The sequence below is a fragment of the Caretta caretta genome, chromosome 3 (assembly GCF_965140235.1).
Source record: "Caretta caretta isolate rCarCar2 chromosome 3, rCarCar1.hap1, whole genome shotgun sequence".
Classification (NCBI taxonomy): Eukaryota; Metazoa; Chordata; order Testudines; family Cheloniidae; genus Caretta; species Caretta caretta.
The window spans coordinates 209,695,125-209,716,103 of record NC_134208.1 but is presented as its reverse complement, the minus strand read 5'-3'; the positions used below and the strand labels follow the sequence as shown (position 1 = coordinate 209,716,103).

At 46.7% G+C, this 20,979-nt stretch overlaps 2 long non-coding RNA genes across 4 annotated transcripts in view; both read right to left on the bottom strand.

Moving 5' to 3' along the window:
- Window positions 1–13,147, bottom strand: part of LOC142071669 (uncharacterized) — a 66,472-nt gene extending 53,325 nt beyond the window's left edge. Inside the window, exon 1 of the long non-coding RNA XR_012667899.1 lies at window positions 13,008–13,147. This is a non-coding gene — a long non-coding RNA (uncharacterized LOC142071669). The remainder of the gene's footprint in view (window positions 1–13,007) is intronic.
- The window catches only part of LOC125633257 (uncharacterized), a 317,997-nt gene that overhangs the window by 202,659 nt on the left and 94,359 nt on the right, over window positions 1–20,979 (bottom strand). For all 3 annotated transcript variants that reach the window (XR_012667898.1, XR_007355547.2, XR_007355549.2), the window contains exon 5: window positions 18,334–18,477. This is a non-coding gene — a long non-coding RNA (uncharacterized LOC125633257). The remainder of the gene's footprint in view (window positions 1–18,333; window positions 18,478–20,979) is intronic.

The following is a 20,979-nucleotide window of genomic DNA, read 5'->3' as shown; positions in this document are numbered from 1 at the left end:
CCAGCTGGGCTGCCAAGCGGGGCTTGCTTTCGATCTCTAACCAGTTCATCTGAGGAGGAGACGGCAGTGGAGCCCCTCAGGTCACCCGATGGCATGTGTGAGCACCAGGGTGCAGGCCCCAGCTGGCGTGGGCTGGGCTGGTAACAGCTGGCATTGCTGGGGCTGATGCACCGAGCGCAGCTGAAGAGCACTTTGAAGGTCAGCAAATGAAAGGCCTGCTCCCAAAAGGTACCGAGCGTCCTTCAGCTTCCGCTGCAGTCAATGCGGGCTTGTCTGCGGGAGGCTGACTGCGCGGGGGGCTTGCACACTGTACAGTCCCATCCCACCTGGCGGTCACTAAATCTCCGGAGCATTGAGGGCACCCAACATCCCGCATAATCAGGCCCAGACCCTCTAAATTGCACGACAAATGTCAGGAGGCACACTGGCGCCCGCAACAGCACAGCTTTGGCGTCTGTGGAGTCCCTCCCCACAAGGTGGAGGTGGATTTGACTCCGGACTTCAGACACCCTGGGCTCTCCTCCGCAGCTTTGCAAGTGAGAGCTATCACCCTGCTGAGACGCCTACAAACTACAGAGTGACTTTTGCCGTTGATTTCGGTGGGTCCCGGATTTCACCCTGGTGCCCTTCCGGACCGTAAATGATCTGCAAGGGTGTGTGCGTCAGTGTGGCTATAATGCAGTGTTATAGGGCTCATTTCAAGTCAATTTCACATTGCCATAGGCCCAGTAAGCCTGAGTCTCCAGTTACACCAGTGTAAATTCATTAACTTCTCCGGAGTAACTCATGATCCAATCCCAGCGTGAACTGGAGGAGAAAGAGGCCCACTGACTTCCACAGAACTAATCCCAGCCTGCACCTGTATGACCCACAGTGTATCAGAGCCTACATCAGATGGTTGGTTGTCTTTGTCTGTGGTGTCCCATTAATGGCTGCACCAAACTGACACTTCATCTTGCTATCCTGATCTGCCGTTGAGTCGTGTCACTGTACAAGCACAACAGACCTGCTGTAATTCTAACCACTGTAACCGCTGAATGGACATGGCTGTGGCAGCTGTGTAATCTCTTCGCACCCCCTATTTATTACTAACGCTTACCTGGTCTTAGGAGATCTGTATGATGAAAACTGGACTAAACCAGCAAGGATTAAAGCGTTAACTCTGGCCTGAGTTTTGTTCAAATATTGCTAAATGGAAACCTTTACTTTAAGGTACTGAAATAAAGCCCTTGACTGTAAATGATGCTCTGTTATGAGAAATCCTAATCATATTTTGTGGTTGTCACCAGCCATGCCCACAGGGCTATCTGGTGAAGACTACCAATTTTTCAGTTTCAAAACCTGACACCCTTACTCACTTTACTGCTTCAACTTCTCTCAGTTCTTTAAATTAATTTTCACTTTAAATTCTCATGAACAAGCAGTTCCTGTTTTCTGAATCACTGATATCCACAGTATTTGCTAAAAACACGATGTTATAGCGGTGAAGTACAAAGCCCATGTGGAAATCACTTGATATGCCAATGTTTTAATTCTTTCAGTGCAGCTGTGTGCGACTCCCAGCTGTGCTGGGATTTCTGTTTGTCCATAGCAGGTGGTGGAGAGGGAAGGGGACAGGGAGGACTCAGAAGAATAGAACATGAAGGTCAACATTTCAAAACAATGGTTCAATACGGTGTGTCCAAAGTAATGCACATGTACCCCGTGTCCAAGAAAAACACATTTGCATGTGCAAGTGAGCACTTGCATAATGAAATCAGGAAGTTGTACACACAGACAAGTAGTTAGGTGAACAGTTGCTCCATTTATGCACCCAACCATGGCTTTTCACGGTGCAATGCATATATTCCTATTTTTGCCAGTCTATCCATTACCCCATTATTGAAAATTTGATCCTTAATGTTTCAATGCAACTACAGACATTTATCTTTCTTACTTATAAAATATTATGTTATATGTACTGTGCACATATTTTGTGGGTGGGGGTTTCAAAAGTGCTCAGTGTTAGCCTTACTCTGCTTCCACTGAAGTCAGGGGTAAAACTTCTCATATAATAATGTATATACTGATGTAAAGGACTCTGTATGGTACTATTTTATATTAGAAGTAGACCAGTGCTTATCACATGATGGGCCACTGTCCCAGAGGACTGACAATCTAATGGTACAAGGGAAGGCAGACAGGACAGCACAAGACATGGGGTAAAATTTTCAAAATCACCTAAGTGACTTAGGAGCCTAAGTCTTATTTTCAAAAATGACTTAGGTTATGAAGTTCCTAAGTCACTTCTGAAAATGGGACTTAGACATTTGGAAATTTTAGTCATAATTCTTAAGGTAAAACAGCCTTTTGTGATTCTAGTTAACTGGTAACAGTTACAATCCAAACTGAACCCAAGAGCAAATCTGATTTTTGAACAAATTTGTTTTCCCCAAAACTAGAAGACTGTTTTTGTTCTAGATACATGATTAATATGTTATGTCAGTACAATCCAACCACTTGCGCAGGATTAGAGTGGGTTTTGTGGTTCCCTTAAACCCACTGCGATTAACCAACCAAAAACATTTTTTCCTTTTCCTCTGCCATGTAAATACAGGACAAACAATACTTTACTAGTATTATAGAGCACATTTCACATTTTATTGCTCCCGATCTGCAGCAAACGCATGGCGGAGTGGTAGACTCAGGACCACAAATTTTGAACAAAAAATTTTGCAAAAAGGGATTAAACCAGCCAAGTATTTTCTGGAGTGGTAGAGGTGTGAGTGAATGACACATCCTTCCCACAGAAAGATCTATTCAGCCTTCTGGTATACCATTACTAAACGGATGTCCTGATAAATTGCAGTAGTAAATAAGAGACCATGCTTATGTTCATTCGTTCATTCATTCATGTGTGTCTATGTATAAACCTGACTATCCTCTACTTCATACCCCCATCATTGTCTTTTTTCTTCTCCTTGGGGAGGCCTGGACATGGCTTCCTTCAGAGTCCATCAGTGCCAGTGATTTAACCAGCTAGACAGGGTGGTATTTCTGAGTGATGCAAGGCACTCCTACTTGGGAGAAGCAAGGTGCATGGGCACTGTGGTGAGCCCATCACTCTCCTGTTCTAATATATTTCACCGCCACAACTCAAACCTGACAGTGCCCAGCTGGGAGTTAGTGACAATGTATGTCGCTAACAATAGCATATTCCAGAAGGGGCATTGAGATAGTAACTGCAACCCTGTGCTGCCATCCCGGTTTGATGCCCGCACTCGGTCTCTTTCTACTACAGGAGCCATGACCCCTGTGGGAGCAGCTCATTAAGCCATGGGGGGATGATGTGCCACACCCGGCTCTGCAATGATTCTAGTGCTGGAGGAGGACTGGAAGGGTGGCCCAGTCAGCCCTGAAAGCACCAAAGGTTGCCATGATGGGGGGCACTGTGGAGCTTGTTCAGGATCGGGAACAAAAGAGCTGCTGGGATCAGCAGAGGTCTCCTCTCAGGCCTCTGATGCCGTTCCTGTGGATCCTTGCTTGTACAGCATGGTAGTGGAAATATAGGGGACCGGAGGGGTGGGGGGACAGAAAGAAGGCTTTTGCCCCCAAGCACTTCCACCTCGAAAGGCTGTGCGAGGCCTGCAAAGAGGGTGGCTACTGTACAGCAGAGACAACAGCAGAAAACACTTTCCCTACTGAGAACTTCTGAAATAGATACATTACCCTCTAGGCCAACACAGCCAGAACGCACCCTTTATATTGTTTAAAAAAAAAAAGGGGGGGGGGACAAAGCAGGGATAGGACCAAGAACCCCCATTTTGTTCTACAAATTATATGCAGAGCTGTCAAGTGCTGTATGCAATTAAGGTGCCCTGATATTTCTCATGATAAAACCCTGTTTGCAGTTGCTTATAACTTTGTCAAACTTTACCAGTTTAGGCTGAAGTTTTCCATGCTGGGTGTCGACCTGAGGCCGATTCTTTTCTGCAGTGTTTCAGCTACCATGGTACCACCATTTTTAAGAATGAAATGAGAAGAAAATGTATCAGTTTTGCCACTGTAAAAATAATTCTTAACACGGCTTCCCTGAGAAGCTGTGGGACCCCTCCTGCTTTGTAGCAGGGTTCTGATTTTTGGCAGGGGGCGTTGTCCTGCTGCCGGGGGTGTGCCTTTTGCCCTCCTTATGAAAATCTGCCCAAATGCAGCCAAGGTATGCATCTTTGGGGATGGAAAATCTCAATTTGCACATGCTCAGTAGAGCCTTGTTAGAGTTTGGCAGCTAAATTCTTGAATGATTCCATCCACACTGAGCATGCTCACACCTGGATGGCACAAGAGCCATCCCCACAGGAGGACTGAGCGTGCTGTAGGCCAGAGATGTAGGGGCCAGCAGAACTTTCCCTAAAATTGCTCCTCCTGGCAATCAGGGACAGCTGTGGCACCAGAACTGAGAGCAGAGTGTGGCTCCTGGGCTCCCAGTGCCCTCCATGCTGGCACTGCAGAGAAGGAAAAAGCTACCTGATTTTAATGTAGAAGGATGAGGAATGGTGGGGAGAAAGGGACTGGGGGGAAGACGGGGTTGGAGAAGCCAGTGAGCAGAGGGGAGAAACAGGAGCCAGGGAATGAGTGGGTTTGGCTAGAAGCAGAAGGGGTGGGAGGCAAGGACCAAGATGAGAGGGATGGACAAGAGCAGAGGCATGGGGGTAGGGGAGGGCAGTGACAGGCTAGGGGCACAGGGGTCTATGAGCACTAGACCACACTGCCCTCCAGAATCTGGAACGGAACTCAGGAGTCCTGAATCTCACCATTCCTCTGCCATCAGCAAATGTCTGCAAAAGCCACTTGCAAAGGGTGTGTCCCATCCTACTCTAGTTACTAGTCCACATGGAGGATAACAGCCTACTACTGCTACCCACTATGCTATTAGTTCAAGTGGCAGAGGTCTGTGTGGGAGTTCTAATGGTCTGGACCCTACTGACATCCCAAGTTGGAGTCAATATGTTTCCACACAACCGAATTTACGGGTTTTTTTCTAATTGGGAAATTACATCCCAAAAATATGTGAACAGAACATTAAAGTTGCAAAGTTAATTTAAAAATTAGGAAATTCCAGAATTAAGGTTGCATGTGCAATTTTAACTCAGTGCCTTCGTGTCTGTGCATTAAGATAACAGTCTTTAATTACACGATAGCATACTATTTCTTTGCATAGGACCCCTGCCTCGTTCAGTGCACAGGAAGGATCTGCTCTGGGGTCAAATCAGGAGTGTGTAGTGAAGTAGGCTGTTGTCTGTAGGATTACTGCCTCATTTGTTGCAGAAGTTGGATGGTGTGTCACGAACAAGGCAGGAGATGGCTTGAAAAGAAAGGATGGTCTGGAGTTAAGGAAGATGAATGCTGTCTTGGAGAACTGGATTCTATGCGTACCTCCGCCCTGTGTGAGGCTGGACAAATCACTTCAACCAAACTTTGCACAGTGGCTCACTCACTGAAGTTCCCTATTTTCTGGGTTCCTCACAAGAAACAGTTCGGCTCTGATTTGCCAAAGTGCTGAGCACTCAACTGCAATTGAAATTAATGGGAGTTGTGCATTGAACATAGAAACATAGAACTGGAAGGGACCTTGAAAGGTCATCTAGTCTGGTCCCCTGCACTCGTGGCAGGACTAAGTATTATCTAGACCAGTGGTGGGCAACCTGCAGCCTGCTGCCTCCCGCAGCTCCCATTGGCCAGGAACGGTGAACCGTTGCCAGTGGGAGCTGCAGGGGGCCGTGACTGCAGATGGTCAATGTCCGCAAAATGTCTTGCAGCCCACAATCAGCTTAACCTGATGGGCTGCAGCTTGCCCACCACTGATCAAGACCATCCCTGACAGGTGTTTGTCTAACCTGCTCTTAACAATCTCCAATGATGGAGATTCCACAGCCTCCCTGGGCAATTTATTCCACGGTTTAACCACCCTGACAATTAGGAAGTTTTTCCTAATGTCCAACCTAAACCACCCTTGCTGCAGTTTAAGCCCATTGCTTCTTGTCCTATCCCCTGAGGTTAAGAAAAACAATTTTTCTCCCTCCTCCTTGTAACAACCTTTTACATACTTGAAAACTGTTATCATGTCCCCCCTCAGTCTTCTCTTTTCCAGACAAAACAAACCCAATTTTTTCAATCTTCCCTCAAAGGTTGTGTTTTCTAGACTTTTAATCATTTTTGGCATTCTTCTCTGGACTCTCTCCAATTTGTCCACATCCTTCCTGAAATGTGGCCCCTAGAACCGGACACAATACTCCAGCTGAGGCCTAATCAGAGCAGAAGAATTACTTCTCCTGTCTTGCTTACAACACTCCTGCTAATACATCCCAGAATGATGTTAGCTTTTTTTGCAACAGCGTTACACTGTTCACTCATATTTAGCTTGTGATCCACTATGACCCCCAGATCCCTTTCTGTAGTACTCCTTCCTAGGCAGTCATTTCCAATATATAATAAATATAAATATAATATAATATGCTAAGTGCTCTGGAAATTCAAGGCCAAGGGGTCTCAGCTTGAACACCCAAAGTTAGTGGATACTTAATATTTTGACCTTAATCTCCCTGTACATCAGTTCCCCAGCTTTATACAGGGGATAATGATACCACCTAAGAAAAATTGAGTAATGTTTGTGAAATACACAAACACTACCATGAGAGCGCCAGAGAAACACCCAGAGGAAAAGAATAATTCTGTGTGGAGTGCAGGGTTTGGATGGAGTGTGGTAAATAAGGCCACACACTGAATGAGGAGGAAAAAAGAAATACTGACTAGGGATGTAAATACCATTTAAAAATTTAACAATTTAAACAATTAAAATTATATCATTTAATCTGTTAACCGATTAAAGGGAGAGGGGCTGGGGTCGCTCCAGCCAGCCGGCCCAGGGCTGGGGGTTAATGGTTAGGATGGGCTAACTGGTAAGACTAACACTTACCAGTTAACCGGTTAACCATTTAGTATTTCACATCCCTAATAGTGACTATCTCCCTGTTCACTAAATGAGGCAAGGCATGTGGTAAAAGAGGGTATGTGAGCCTGTAATTAAAGACTATATCATCATCCAGACACACAAAGGGGGGCAAAATAAGGTTGCACAAGCAGCCTTAATTCTGGCATTTCCTAACTCTGCGTACTTGACTTTGCACCCCTAATAACGTTCCTTTCACATAGTCTTTTGGGGACGTCATTGATAGTCTGAGGTTACTTGTTAGGTATACCAGATAAAGTTGTATCATCTATGCTGTGGGGTGACTCGGTGTCCCGAAGAAGAGAAGGACACTGAAGTTTATGGGCATGAAGATCTTTCATTGCATAGACACTGGTGTAGTAGGATTTGTTCTAGTCATAATAGGCCTGATTCAACCCCCTAATTCACACTGAGTAGTACTTACATAAGGCGTCCCGTTGACAACAAATGCTTGGCAGAATCAGGCCCCTTATTTGTACCCCTATTGGTAACAATAGAGCGGAGCAAGAAGAGCATTGCAGCAATTGCAGGGTATGGTGTCAATACCACAAACGTTTTCATCTCCAGTACTTACCCTGGGCAAAGCTTTGTGGGTTTTTTTCCATTGCTCTAACATGCTCATTAGACACAGAACAGCCTGGGGCACATACATGTGCCCTGGACACAGGCCATGCCCTGAGTTAATTCCAGAATTACCCTTTGTGCAGGGCCCATTTGTGAAAAGCAAAACTGAAAACCGCCCAATTTGTGCATCAATGGGCTTGCACTCCCTGCTTTGCTGAGTGAGTGAGCCTTCTAGTCTTGTTGCTGAGTTTCCAAATCTCCGTGTCGAAAGCATGACTAGAGGGAAAAAAAGTTCTTCAAAAGCAGAGCGGTGTGTTAGAGTCACCGACGGCTCTGTGGTGGCAAGCGGTAACCGGGAGTGCTGCTGGGGATGAGCCACTACGGAACAGACTTCATCACCATGACTTTGAACTGTTCTCAAAGGCCCGGAGAGCCCCGCCCTTCACCCCCAGCCACACTCAAACCTGTTGACCCAGCCAGCTCTTTGGGTGAGGAGGCTTTGATGCAACTTCCGTCAGAGCCTGTCAGTGCTGCCATGGAGTTGCTGCTGAGTCACCAGTCACCAGCGTGGGATAGAAAGCGCTCCCTATGCCTGCTGCCCAGGAGTTAAGGTGTGAGCTTGAGCCTCTCCCAGGGTAACATGCAGCTAGACTGTGGGGTAGGCCCCACTGAGACCTGGACACTTCTCTATTCCACTGAACCCCTGTGCCTGCTTATTGGCTTCATTGCATTGACCACAATAGGGAATCGCTCTTCAAAGAGCATCTGGTGACATTTTTGTAGTCAAGTGCTTACTAAGGAGAGAAACAAAGTACACAGAGTGGTGGAGATGCTACTTATCAGCTCCGCGATGTATGCGTGCTTCGCTGACGTCATTCCACAGCAATGCACGCCAGCTGTCTTGACCCCAATACTTGTGTTTCAGAGCTAGAAGTGGCCACCAATCTCAGATGAGACAAATGGCAGGATCTAAGTGACAAGGGGCTGGAGAATGCGACATTCCCCCCACCAAAAAAATTCAGTTCCCCATTTGTTCATGAGATGATCCCCCCCTTCACATACAGCTGCAATAAACCTCTCTCTAAAAATGATCAGACACCTCCACAAGTGTCTACTCCACCTCCCTGGTACCCTTCTCAATGCTACAGCTGGGCGGTGAGGTCAATCCCAGCTCCGAGGTAGCACTTCCACGGAGGAAAGGCTACCCACCCCTTGTGTGACCCACCTATGGAATGACCAGAATTGCAGGCCTCCTGCTGGGGGAATACCGGGGACACCCCAGGAGGAACTTGCTGAAACGGAGGGGAGGCATAGGCAGAGCCATGGCTCTGCCCCCTACATGGCATACAGAGTGGTGTTATGCTGCACCCTTTAAAGGGGTTGTAAAAGGGTTGCCACCTCCAGAGCACCTCCTGGTGGCACAGGGTGGCCCGATAGCATCCCTGCCTCGGTTTCCCCTTACTAGGTTTTTCTGTCTCTCCCAGAGATTCATATGGCTCAACCCTCCAGTGGGGTCACTCTCCAAGTTCAACCCCCTTTCGGGGCACTCAACATTCAAAACTAACACCACTATTGACAGTAGTACCAAATGAACACAAAGGGTTTCCTGCCCTCTCTGGGCTCAACACACAGACCTCACTCTCTGGCTCGGCAGGCTCTTCCATGCTGGAAGTCTCCCTTCTTCTAGGGCCAGACGACAGCTACCCCATCTTCTCTGGACTGGGAAAAGTCAGCCACCACTGCCTAGCTCCCCAGGCCTCTTGTGGAACAACGGCCCCAGCGCTGGCTCCCTGGATCCCAGACCTTCTCCCAAGGCCCACCACAGGGTCTGGCTCCACTTCAGTAATGCTTTCCCGCAGGGCCCTCTCCTGGGCTTCCTCCCATTTTAAGTCCTACACACAGTGCAGGTGTGGCAGGGTGCAGGCTAACTTAACTGGGCTGGCTAGCCCTGGGCCTAGGGTTGCCAGGTGTCTCGTTTTTGACTGGCACGCCTGGTCGAAAAGGGACCCTGGCGGCTCCGGTCAGCACCACTAACTGGACTGTTAAAAGTCCGGTCAACGGCACAGAAGGGCTAAGGCAGGCTCCCTGCCTGCCATGGCTCTGCGCATCTCCCAGAGGCAGCGGTATATGCCCCCTCTGGCTCCTATGCATAGGGGCAGCCAGGGGGCTCCGCACACTGCTCCTGCCCCAAGCACCGGCTCTGCAGCTCCCAATGGCCGGGAACTGTGGCCAATGGGAGCTGCAGGGGCAGCACCTGCAGACAGGGCAGCACACAGAGCTACCTGGCCATGCTTCCGCAGAGGAGCCAGAGGGGTGACATGCCACTGCTTCTGGGAGCTGCCTTAGATAAGCTCTGCCCGGAGCCTGCACCCCTCAGCCCCCGCCACACCCCAACCCCCTGCCCCAGCCCAGACCCCCCCCATGCTCTGAACCCCTCAGCCCCAGCCCAGAGCCCCCTCCTGCACCCCAAATCCCTCATCCCCGGCCTGCAGCCCCAGCCAGAGCCCCCATACACACACCCCGCCCAACCCCCTGCCTCAACCTGGAGCTCCCTCCCCTACTCTGAACCCCTCGGCTCCATCCCACAGCCTAGGGTAACCAGGCATCTGGTTTTCGAGTGGCACACCCAGTCGAAAAGGGACCCTGGCAGCTCTGGTCAGCACCGCCAACTAGGCCATTAAAAGTCCGGTCAGCGGTGCTGCAGGGCTAAGGCAGGCTCCCTGGCTGTCCTGGCACCGCAGTGCACCCTGGAAGTGGCCAGCAAGTCCGGCTCCTAGGTGGCGGGCATGGGGCTTCATGCGCTGCTCCCACCCTGGGCACTGGCTCTGCAGCCATGGGAGCTAGCGGGGCGGTGCCTGCAGGCGAGAGCCATGCGCAGAGCCTCTTGGCACCCCCACCTAGGAGCCAGTCCTGCTGTTGGCCACTTCCAGGGTGCAGCACAGAGCCAGGACAGGCAGGGAGCTTGCCTTAGCTCCTCAGCACCGCTGACCAGGAGCCGCCCAAGGTAAGCCTGCGCCCCAACCCAAGCCCTTGCCTTTAGCCCACCCCAACCCAGAGCCCCCTGCTGCACCCCAAACTCCTCATCTGTGGCCCTACCTCAGAGCTTGCACCCCCAGCCAGAGGCCTCACCCCCCTATACCCCAACCCCCTGCCTCATCCCAGAGCCCCCTACCATACCCTGAATCCCTCATTTGCACCCCCAGCCCAGAGCCTGTACCTCCTCCTGCACCCCAACCCCCTGCACCACAGCCCCCTCCCACACTCCAAATCCCTAGGCCCCACCCCTCCAGCCTGGAGGCCTGTCCTGTACCCCAGAGCCCGCACCCCCGGCCCAGAGCCCATACCCGCTCCCGCACCCCAACCCCCTGCCTCAACCCGCAGCCCCCTCCTGCACCTCAAAACCCTCGTTCCCAGCCCCACCCCAGAGCTCACATCCCCAGCTGGAGCCCTCCCACCCCCCAACTCCCTGCCCCAGACTGGAGCCCCCTCCCCCACCCTGAACCTCTCATTTCTGCCCCCCCAGAGCCTGCACCCCCAGTTAGAATCCTCACCCCCTCCCGCACCCCAACCCCCCCCTCAGCCCAGTGAAAGTGAGTGAGGGTGGGGGAGAGTGAGCCACCAAGGGAGGGGGAATGTAGTGAGCAAGGTCAGGATCTCTGGGAAGGGACGGGCCTAGGGTGTTCGGTTTTGTGCGATTAGAAAGTTGGCCACCCTAAGGGCACCAGAAGGATAAACCTTTCAAAGCAAACCTACAAAGAATCCGTGGCTGAGGTCAAACACAAGTTATTGGGCTGGAAGCAGGCATCATGCTGGGTGAAATTCTATGGCAAGGGATCAGACTAGATCATCACAATGCCCCCTAGAAATTACACTAAATGGATTAAAAACGAGGTAACTGATACATCACAAAAATAAGTGTGAATGTGGATCTCGGTCCGATGCAGGGGTTCCCAGTGGGGCACCCAGAGGGATCATTTCTTAGTCCAGTCAGACTGGGTGTGTTTCTGCAAGACATGCTAAATTCTGTGCTCAATGCAGGAGTCACTGGGTGAAATTTTCTGGCCTATGCTAAGCCAGACATCAGACTAGACCATAATGGCCCCTTCTGGCCATGAAATCTATGATCCTAGGCACAGTAAGGAATTGTAGCTGCAAGATATTCTGACTCACAAGTCAAGACAGGCACATGGTGCGAGCTATTTTCATTCTGTTGTGTCACATGAATTGCCTGCAACCAGAGGCCGGGCTGCAAAGGCGGTAGCAGTGTACCTCAAAAAAACCCCCAGCCCCAGTCATTTTACTAACTGCAGCTGAAGTAGGTAAAGACGTCTACAAGCAAATGAGACGGTGATACTGTTTGCTGAAGGCAGGTTTAACCTCCCTTTTTAACAACAAGCCATTTTTAAGGAGAGTGCTGACTCATTTTCATCCATGTAGCCCACGCAGTCAAGTTACTGTACCCAAGAGACAGGGCAGCGCTCTTCCTCCTGTTATGCCATAATTCGGGGGAGGGGGGGGTTCTTTCTCTCTCTCTCTTTTTTTTTTTAGACCAAAAAAACAAAACCAAGTTACCAAAAATGCTTGTCATGTGACCCTGTGATACAGTAAATGAAACTGGGTCTACAGTAACTAGATAGGCTTGAAAAACAATGTTTTCAGCCGAAGATGAGCACCAGCCTTTCACTTAGCATCAAACTCTGTCAGCCAACAACATGGGAAATATAAATGCAGCCTTCAGGAATCTAGAAACGTACAAGCACATTGCTCGCTCGCTCTCACCGAGCAGCTTTACACCTTTATATCTGATGGTACAACACACTCGGATTACTGGCTTGTGGCTCTGCATTTGGATTAAATGACAAAGACTATTTGTAGCACAGAGCGTGATCCGAAGCTCACGGAAGTCAATGGGAGACCTTAAGTTGATTTCAGTGGGCTTTGGATCAGGTCTCCACTGAAACACAGTTATATATTACATGTACATATGTTGCATTTCTGACCATTCTTGAATGAAAAACTTGCACTAACTGCAGGCAGCCCAGCAACAGAAGTTACCCTCCCTGTATGTAGAATGAAACAGCAAACTTCAGCCCCCTCCTCCCCTTGGCTTGTGCAATAACCCACATCAAACTGAGCTCAACTTTTGAACTTAATGGCTTCTTGATCAGTTTTCTTTACCATCTAACACGGCCAAGTGCTCTGTCTACAACAAGCAGCTACAAGCTGTAATGAATCCAGTGCATTCATTATTAGGAAAACTCACAAATCAAAAGTACATCTGCCAGTGGTATATGGATGGGAAAAAACCCCACAAAACCAAACAATTCCATCCTGCTAACTTTTCAGTGCACTGAATACATCAGTTCTGTGTCCCAGTGGGGCAAAGCTAAACCCACATTAGATTCTAATACATACTGCAAAATTATCACCAATACAAAAAGGACAGAAACATACTCACCAGGAGCTGTTTCCCCCCTCACTTTCCTAGGAGGAGGGTGCCTATGAAGATACGTATCTAGATTCTAGATATTTCTTCATTTGATTTAAAAATCAAGAAGTACTAGCTACACAGACATAATATCGCTTATTTCCCTCCATTAAGCAATGATGTCCAAAATGTTTAAGAGGGAAAAAAAAACCCTCAATCTTCATTCTCATTGGAACAAAATTACTCATGCTGACTCACCAACCACTACTTCCTCTAGCTTCATTCTCTTCATACTTCTGAGTATGACTGGTCAATTTCTCAGGGTCTCTATCACAACTTCTGCTCTTCCAGGAAGAATAGCCTTTAATGACACCATGGGTGGGAAATGTTTTGTATATTCTTTGAACAGATCCTCCTGCCTCTTCTGTTTCTACAAAAGGCCAGGGAATCACCTCCAGAGGAAACAATAATGAATGATAAAGTAAACATCAGAAAGAGAGAAAATGAGTTTGAGAGTGAATTTAATGTCTTCACCACCTAGTCATGTACTGTACAATACAGTGACACTCAGACCTCAGGGGTTCAGGAGCCAAATGAGCGATCAACATTACCCAAAAGAGCCACAGCAGCGTGAATTCATTGTTTCATTTACTATTTTTATATCTACATACATATGATTCTCACAGCAAAATGACTGACTATTATTATTTTATCCACTACAATTGGTTAACAACATAGTAAAAGCCTCCTGATTGGTTAATAATTAAATCACACGGTGTTTTAATATCACGCGCTGCAAATAGTCGGAGACACATTAAAGAGCCTCTTGAGGCTCACGAGCCTCGGGCTTAGTGTCGCTGGTGTAATATGTTCGCTTATTAAACGGGTGACGTGAACGTTGGCTTGATAAAATGTGCTGACTGCAATGGGATTCAGTGAGTCCTTATCTGGCTACAGAAAGAAAGAGGCCAAGTCTCTTTAAGGCGCTACACTTAAAGGGATTGGGGGTGGGGGCAATAGGGGAACTCACTTTTACAGAGCCAGGAGAGGAAAAAGAAGTGGAAGGACCAGATACAGGGAAACATTGACCCAACATGTGCAGGGAGAGCAGGTATTTAGACCCCCTACACCTTGATAGGGGCTCACTCTCTTTACCTCGGGCCAGCAGCACCCACCCACCCCCAGGATGAGAGTAGGATGGGATTTCTGCGATTGGCTGAGCTTTTCACTCATCACCTTCTTCCTTTTTGAGTGGGGGAAGAATCTGTCCTGCAGCATTCACACTGGCCAGGCAGGGTGGGTTTATTCTCCTTCCCCACAGCTGGTCAGGGACCTGGTAGGGATAGGTACCAAGGTTAGGTCCAAATGTTGCAGTTGTCCCATGCAGGTCCTCGCTACAGAAGGGATACCGTTCATGGATAAACAGGAGTTGGAAGAAGGTTTTGGGGAAGCATCTCATAAAGAAGTTGGGGAAAGAAGAGTGGATGGAGCTCTTAACATTGGGTAAAGCCAGGAGACAACCTCCCCCCCCTTGCCCCTCATCTGAGGCAAGGGGGAAGCAGGGTACCAGCAACGGGCTACTGGCACCAGGATTAAGGAAATGAGGACTGCACGATATGATTTATTGCTGGGTATTCTCAGATAAGTGAAGTGAATAAAGTTTTGGCCTAATTAAACCACACCCATTGGGTCTGGCCTTTCTTTCTGTGTGGCCAGGACAGTTAAAACCTGACCAGGAGTGGTGCTGGCTGCTCTCCGGGAGCATATGGTATGTAATTTTAAATTGCTGCTATGAGCAGCTCCGTGGCTATGCCTTCGAATAAATGTGTTGCGGGCTGATTCACCACCGCATCCCTCTAGTTTTACAGTGGGGTCAACCCTCATGCTTCGGGTCATAACCAACCTCAAATTAACAGGGTTAGGAACTTTCCTCTCAACAGGTTATTCCATAACCATCTACTACTGGTTGTTTTGCACTTTCCCCTGATGCAGCAGCTGCCAGTCAATGTCAAAGACAGGATAGAGACCTCATGGGCCCTACTCTGGTCTCATCTGGCAATTTCAGTGTTTCCAAGAAAGCCAGATCAGTCCCTCTGTAATTAACATGCATCCTGCTTTACGTGCATTTTTAAAGTTCTAAAATCTAGCCAACTGACAGGTGTTTTAAGATCCATTTCTCCTATGGGCGATCTCATTTAAAAACTGTACAGTTTCTGTTTAACGTATATTAATTATAAAATAATAGTGAAAAAGATGCAGTAAGTGCTGACTCTGGAAATAATTAGACATTCGATGGAAATAAAACAAAAGTACCTAATGTTTCCCTAGAGCTGAAAATGATCACGAGTCTCATTAGATTTGAGGTAGTGTCTATGCTAGCTGATACCTTAGTTCAGTTGAATTGTTTTGACTACAGCACGGTCTGTACGCATTCAGCAAATTACTGGAGAAAAGAAAACAAAGGAATATTACACTGAAAAGAGTGATTAGCAAATTCAACGTTTTGCCACAGAATGAAAGCAACCAGGCAAACTGAAGACAACCCCATCAGGATTCTTACCTCAAATAAGGGATAAGCTACAGCATGTTAGATGTGACATAGAGAAAAATTCAATAAATCACAGATTATTGCACTTGCTATATATAAACTACGAATCAAACTGGTTTAGTAATGAGAAATTTTTCACTGCAGTTGTGTAGACTTAGGGCGTGTCTACACAGCACCACAATCTGGACTAAGGGTGTGGGAATTGTAGAGTGTGCACCCAGTTAGAACGCTAACTGCTCCTTGTCCATCCTGCTGGTGCAGACTAAGGGTACCTAGTTCTCGTTGATGTAGTCCCAAGACTACAGTAACAGCAGGATCTACAAGGGGCACTCTAGTGCACACTCTGTTATCTGTTGATCACTTTAGATAAGCTATTACCAGCAGGACAGTGGGGTGGGAGGAGGTATTGTTTCATATTCTCTGTGTGTATATAAAGTCTGCTGCAGTTTCCACGGTAAACATCTGATGAAGTGAGCTGTAGCTCACGAAAGCTCATGCTCAAATAAATTGGTTAGTCTCTAAGGTGCCACAAGTACTCCTTTTCTTTTTACTCTGTTAAAGAGCTCTACAATTCACAGCCCTATAGTCTGGGAGTAGCACTGTGTAGACAAACTCCTACTGAGTAGCATCAAATGAGAAGAAGACCTAGAAAATGGGTAGAACATGGGATTCATCTGAACAAAACAGTCAAGAAAACACAAGCTATTTCTCTGAGTGAGTTTAGGCTGATTCATTGTTTCTCATCTTTAGTGTGTGAGTCAACCACCAATTTCATTAACTAAAACTTGCACTTTGGTTCTTTAAACTTAACCCAGCCAAACGTGTCTGGGTACGAGGCAGTGGGACACAGCACTACTGGAAACCTGGAGTCACATTTAGTTGATTCAGGATGGAGCTGGGTGGATAACAGATGTTTTCAGTTCACTGGCAATTTAAAAAAATAATAATAATTTCAGGTCAAACCAGAAACAAAATTTTCAGCAAATCAAAAAGTCAAAAAAATTCTCTTCAGGTCAAACAAAATGTTTTGTTTCAGCAAAACTGAAATATTTTGTTTTGATTTCAACAGTTTTTCAACATTTTTGATTGTTTAATAGAATGAAAGGGTATTTTGAAATGAAAACTCAAAAGAACCAAAAAATTGAAACGTTTTGTTTAGAAAATGTCAAAATGAAACACTGATTTTTTTCTGAAATTTCATGTAGGTTTGTTTTAACCAAAACAATTTGACAAAACTTTCACAAAACATTTTGGTGCCACCGAATCTGCATTTTGCACCAAAAGTTTCAGTTGAAAATTTTTGCCCAGCTCCAATTTAGATATAGTCTTCATTTGTGAAGGCTTAGTATCTTCTGAGATTGTGTGTGTGTTTGTTTTTAATATTCCAAGTCCTTTTCCCACACTGGAACTCATAGGTCCCCCGAAAACTTTTTTTGTACAGTTAATGGACATTACATGTGCCAGCAATTTCCGAAGGCCTTTGGAGGAGTAGTCTGTGAGTTTTAAGTCTGTTAATATACAAGAAAACAGACATTTGATCTGGGCTCTTCATATAGGCTGAGTGGCTAAAGAATCCTGGAGAAAGCCGGGGGAAGACATAGGCAGGTGCCTCACTTTACGCATGTGGGTAGCTCTATTTAAGTCATCAGGGCCATTGTGATAATGTCCCCTAATTCTGATCTCACCTGTGAAAAGTGAATGAAAGTTCATGTAGTGTCACAATACCCCACAATAAGTGGGGATGGGGAAAAGTTCAGAAAAAAAAAGACCAAAAGATTGAATTAGTCCAAACAAAAAGGCCTACTGATGTTATTCAAAGACTGTGCTAAGATCACGCCTGGTAAACAAGAACAGTGTGAGACCAGAAATCCATGCACCAAAACTGGTATGTTGGAAATTAAGCCTAATTTGTGGACAACTTAATGAGGGGTTGGGCTCTTCCACCCACCACTCCCCCTTTCAGGTCCTCATGAAGAGACTTTGGGGAGGAGGGAAGGGCAACCATGACACTGGCTGATTGAAAGACCATCTCCTGGGACCCCAGAGCTTCTTCATCCTAATCCGGAGAGATAGCTCGACCAGGCCAAGCCAGAGAGAGGGACCCAGATGATACCACCACCTTCACACTACTTAGAATGTGAGCATTTGTCTGTGCACTCCCTCCACCACCATGTGTCCTTTTGCTTCCCTGTCTTATTTCTTCTCTTATACCCTCTGTCTGAGGAGCGTGTGGCTTAGCCGGCCAGGACTCTGTATTTTGCAACTCTGCTGTAAGCCAGTGACTAGACAGAGGCAGCTAAATGCAGTGCCCTAGACAGCCTGACGCTGGCACGAGTTTGTCAAGTCTCGGAGTAGCCGATCAGACCGTGAGCTGTGCCTGTGTTTTTCCAGCACTGAGCTTGCCAGTGAAAATCAGCACAGCTATTACCATCTTTAATACCCTCCAAGAAACTATTAAATGGGGTGGGGCTTCCTTCTATAAACTCTCTCCAGCCAAAGGGAGAGAGAGAACAAGGGATGTTGTTAAAACGAAAGCCTTACTTAATACTTCACATTTCAAAGGCTTCAACTGTTTTTTCTTCTTTTTCTGTATCTTTAATAGAAGGTTAGAGGATGTTTAATGGGGTGCTTGCCATGGGACCAGGCAGGCTGAGGTCTCTGTATGCCAAACCTTGTTTAAAACTGTTGAATGTTGAACTGTGACTTGGTTACGTTCACACCTTTAACTCTTTGGGCGCATATATTCTACCTACATGAATACAACCAATGTGTTAGTAAGCATGCGAAGCATTGTGGCAGAGAAAATACCTTGAGGATGGAAGGCAGAGCTCATCTTGAGACACAGGAAAAGTCTTTCCACCTTGTTTCACCATTACGCTCATGCGCTCCAGGCAATGCAAGACATCTCTAACAGAGAGGTGCTCGTCTTTGCCATTTTCTTTGAAGTGACACCTGCAAACAGGTTTAATAAAAATACAGCCTTGTTAGCACTATGCGATGACCATCTCAGCCAACCAGGTAAAGAGGGGCATGTCACGTATTAAAAACTTAGACCCCAATCCTGCAGGGAGCCCTGCATCAACTGACCCTGCCCCGTGGATGCTCACCTACATAGAGCTCAGGGCCTCTAAGCATGCATTATTTTTTTCCATGAGGACTTTACATTTTCACAAGTAACAAGCAATTTTGGCTTCTTCATTTAAGGTGTACCGGCTCTCTGAAAATTAGGCCCTTTGAGGCAATCAAGATCTCTAGTCACTTTGGAAAATGAAGGTCTAAGTGTTCAGAGCAGTTATGTCAGCTCCCATTCCATGGGAGATGCCACCAAACAGGTGGCCTGTATCTTTTACAGGACTGCTTTTTTAAAAAAAATTCTTATTGTATGCCCTATAGAATGTAAGGCAAGAATATGAGAGGTGTGTATGGATCTGAGCCCAGGGCTGGTAGCTAGAAATTCCTGAATTCTAACCCCACCTCTTATATCAACTTTTCTCTGCCTCTGTTTCCCCTTCTGTAATGAAAGGATGATGATACTTTGTGTGTTTCTACACAGTGTGTTGAAGAGGGGAAGTGCCATACGAATACTAAGTATTAACAATATCAAAACCTTATGCAACCCATACAGTTTTGCAAAAAAAAATAAAAATAAAAAAGACTTTCCTGCTCCCACTAGGCCATCTCCTGTGTCAAGCAAGGTTCTGTGATAGGCATAATATCACCGGCAATGTGTATTCTAAGGCATCTCCCATGCTGCCCGGTCAGATAGACCCTTTAAAGAAAACTGCAGTCACTACACTGGCTTTCTTCAACTCCCATCTTAAAACTCACCTTGGCTAGGATGCCTATGAAAAACTCAGCCATGTTTAGGCAGCTGGCGTGTTATGACTGCTACTCGCCATGCCAAGAGCATCTCGTTATGTTGTTGCCCCCCATCTGTTTGCCATATCCCGCCCTCTTGTCATCATAGACTTAGCTTGTAAACTCTTTGGGGTCAAGACTATCTCTGTTCTGTGACTGTATACTGCTCAGCACATGGAGCTGGGGCTTCTAAACACTGCCCGGACGTAAATAAACTATAATCACAGAGAGCCAGAGTCGATGATGTACAGCTGCTCTGGACACGGCAGCTCTTTAAGAAAATTGTTTTCAGCACAAATTTTGCTGAACTCCCTTCTTATGTGACTATTTTGGTCAGTCAGTCTCTAGTTCTAAATTATCCAAACATCAGTTAAGCCTGTTTGCAAGTGATCTTGAATGACCTAGCTGGTGTGAACTCTTGCAAACATGGCTTTGCAACCTCAGTGCTAGATTGTTGTGTTTTTGTTTGTTTCGCTTTATAAAACTACAAACAAACGCTCATGACATGCGCTAGGTACTTTGACATAATTTAATTTTCACAATAACCTGCCCTAGTAGACTGCTCCCCCCACTCAGCAATAAATCCACAAAAAGACATGAGTGGAGATTACCTTGGAAGAGAACCCCCATCATAACAAGCAACATCTTTGGGATAAAATCTCCTACCAACAGGCCTGAGAAAAGACAGCCCTTGCCATTGATAATTGCAATGCACTTAGCTTGGGCTACATTAGAAACACACAGGATCTAGATCTACACAAGAACTTGGGTGCCTAAAGCACTAGAATTTTAGGTGTCTAAGTCCCAGTTTTAGGCACCACTGCAATCCACAAACCCCCTTTTTGGCTGCTGTCTAACCCAGTAGGTGCCTAAATTTTCCACTGAGCATTGGCACTGCTACATCCCTCTAGACATCTGGACACCTATCTCCTACCTAAGACCCTGATCCACAAACCAGGCAATGATAGGCAGGTCCTGATCTGGTAGATGGGCTCAGACATGGGGGCAGAGAGAAAGAGAGAATGAATCTGTAGCCTGGTGGGGAGAGCAGCCACGTGGGAGATGGAAGACCCCGGGGCCAGTTGCCTTGTGCTAATGTCTCTAATTATTTATCCAAAGTGGAATGGCTTCAACAAGAAATAGACAGGTCACTCCCTTGCTACCGAGCACACAAGCATCTGGAGTCTGCTTTCTCCGAACTACATGGTGCGGTCTAAGATTATTAGCCTGGATTATGTTGTGAGGCAAAATGACAAGGAACCCACACAGTCGTTTTACATCTCTGTATTATGCATTTTGTATTTAATTGGTAATTAACGTAGGGGGCCCAGTCAAAGAAAGGTATGGACGCAATTCAGAAATCAGTCAACTGAAAAAAGAAGGGAAGTTTTCATGTTGGGATAGAGTTCTGTGACCTGGTGGGAAGGGAAATGACTGAAGTAGGGGCCCAGTTGTGAATGGAAACATCTAGATGGTTGGTAGGAGGGTTTTGCAAGGCACCAAGGAACTATTTTTTAAAAAGGGAGTTACCCCTTGTTGAAGCAACTTGTTTTATTTTTTTAATGATGCTTTGCATTATCCATCTGTGGATTATAA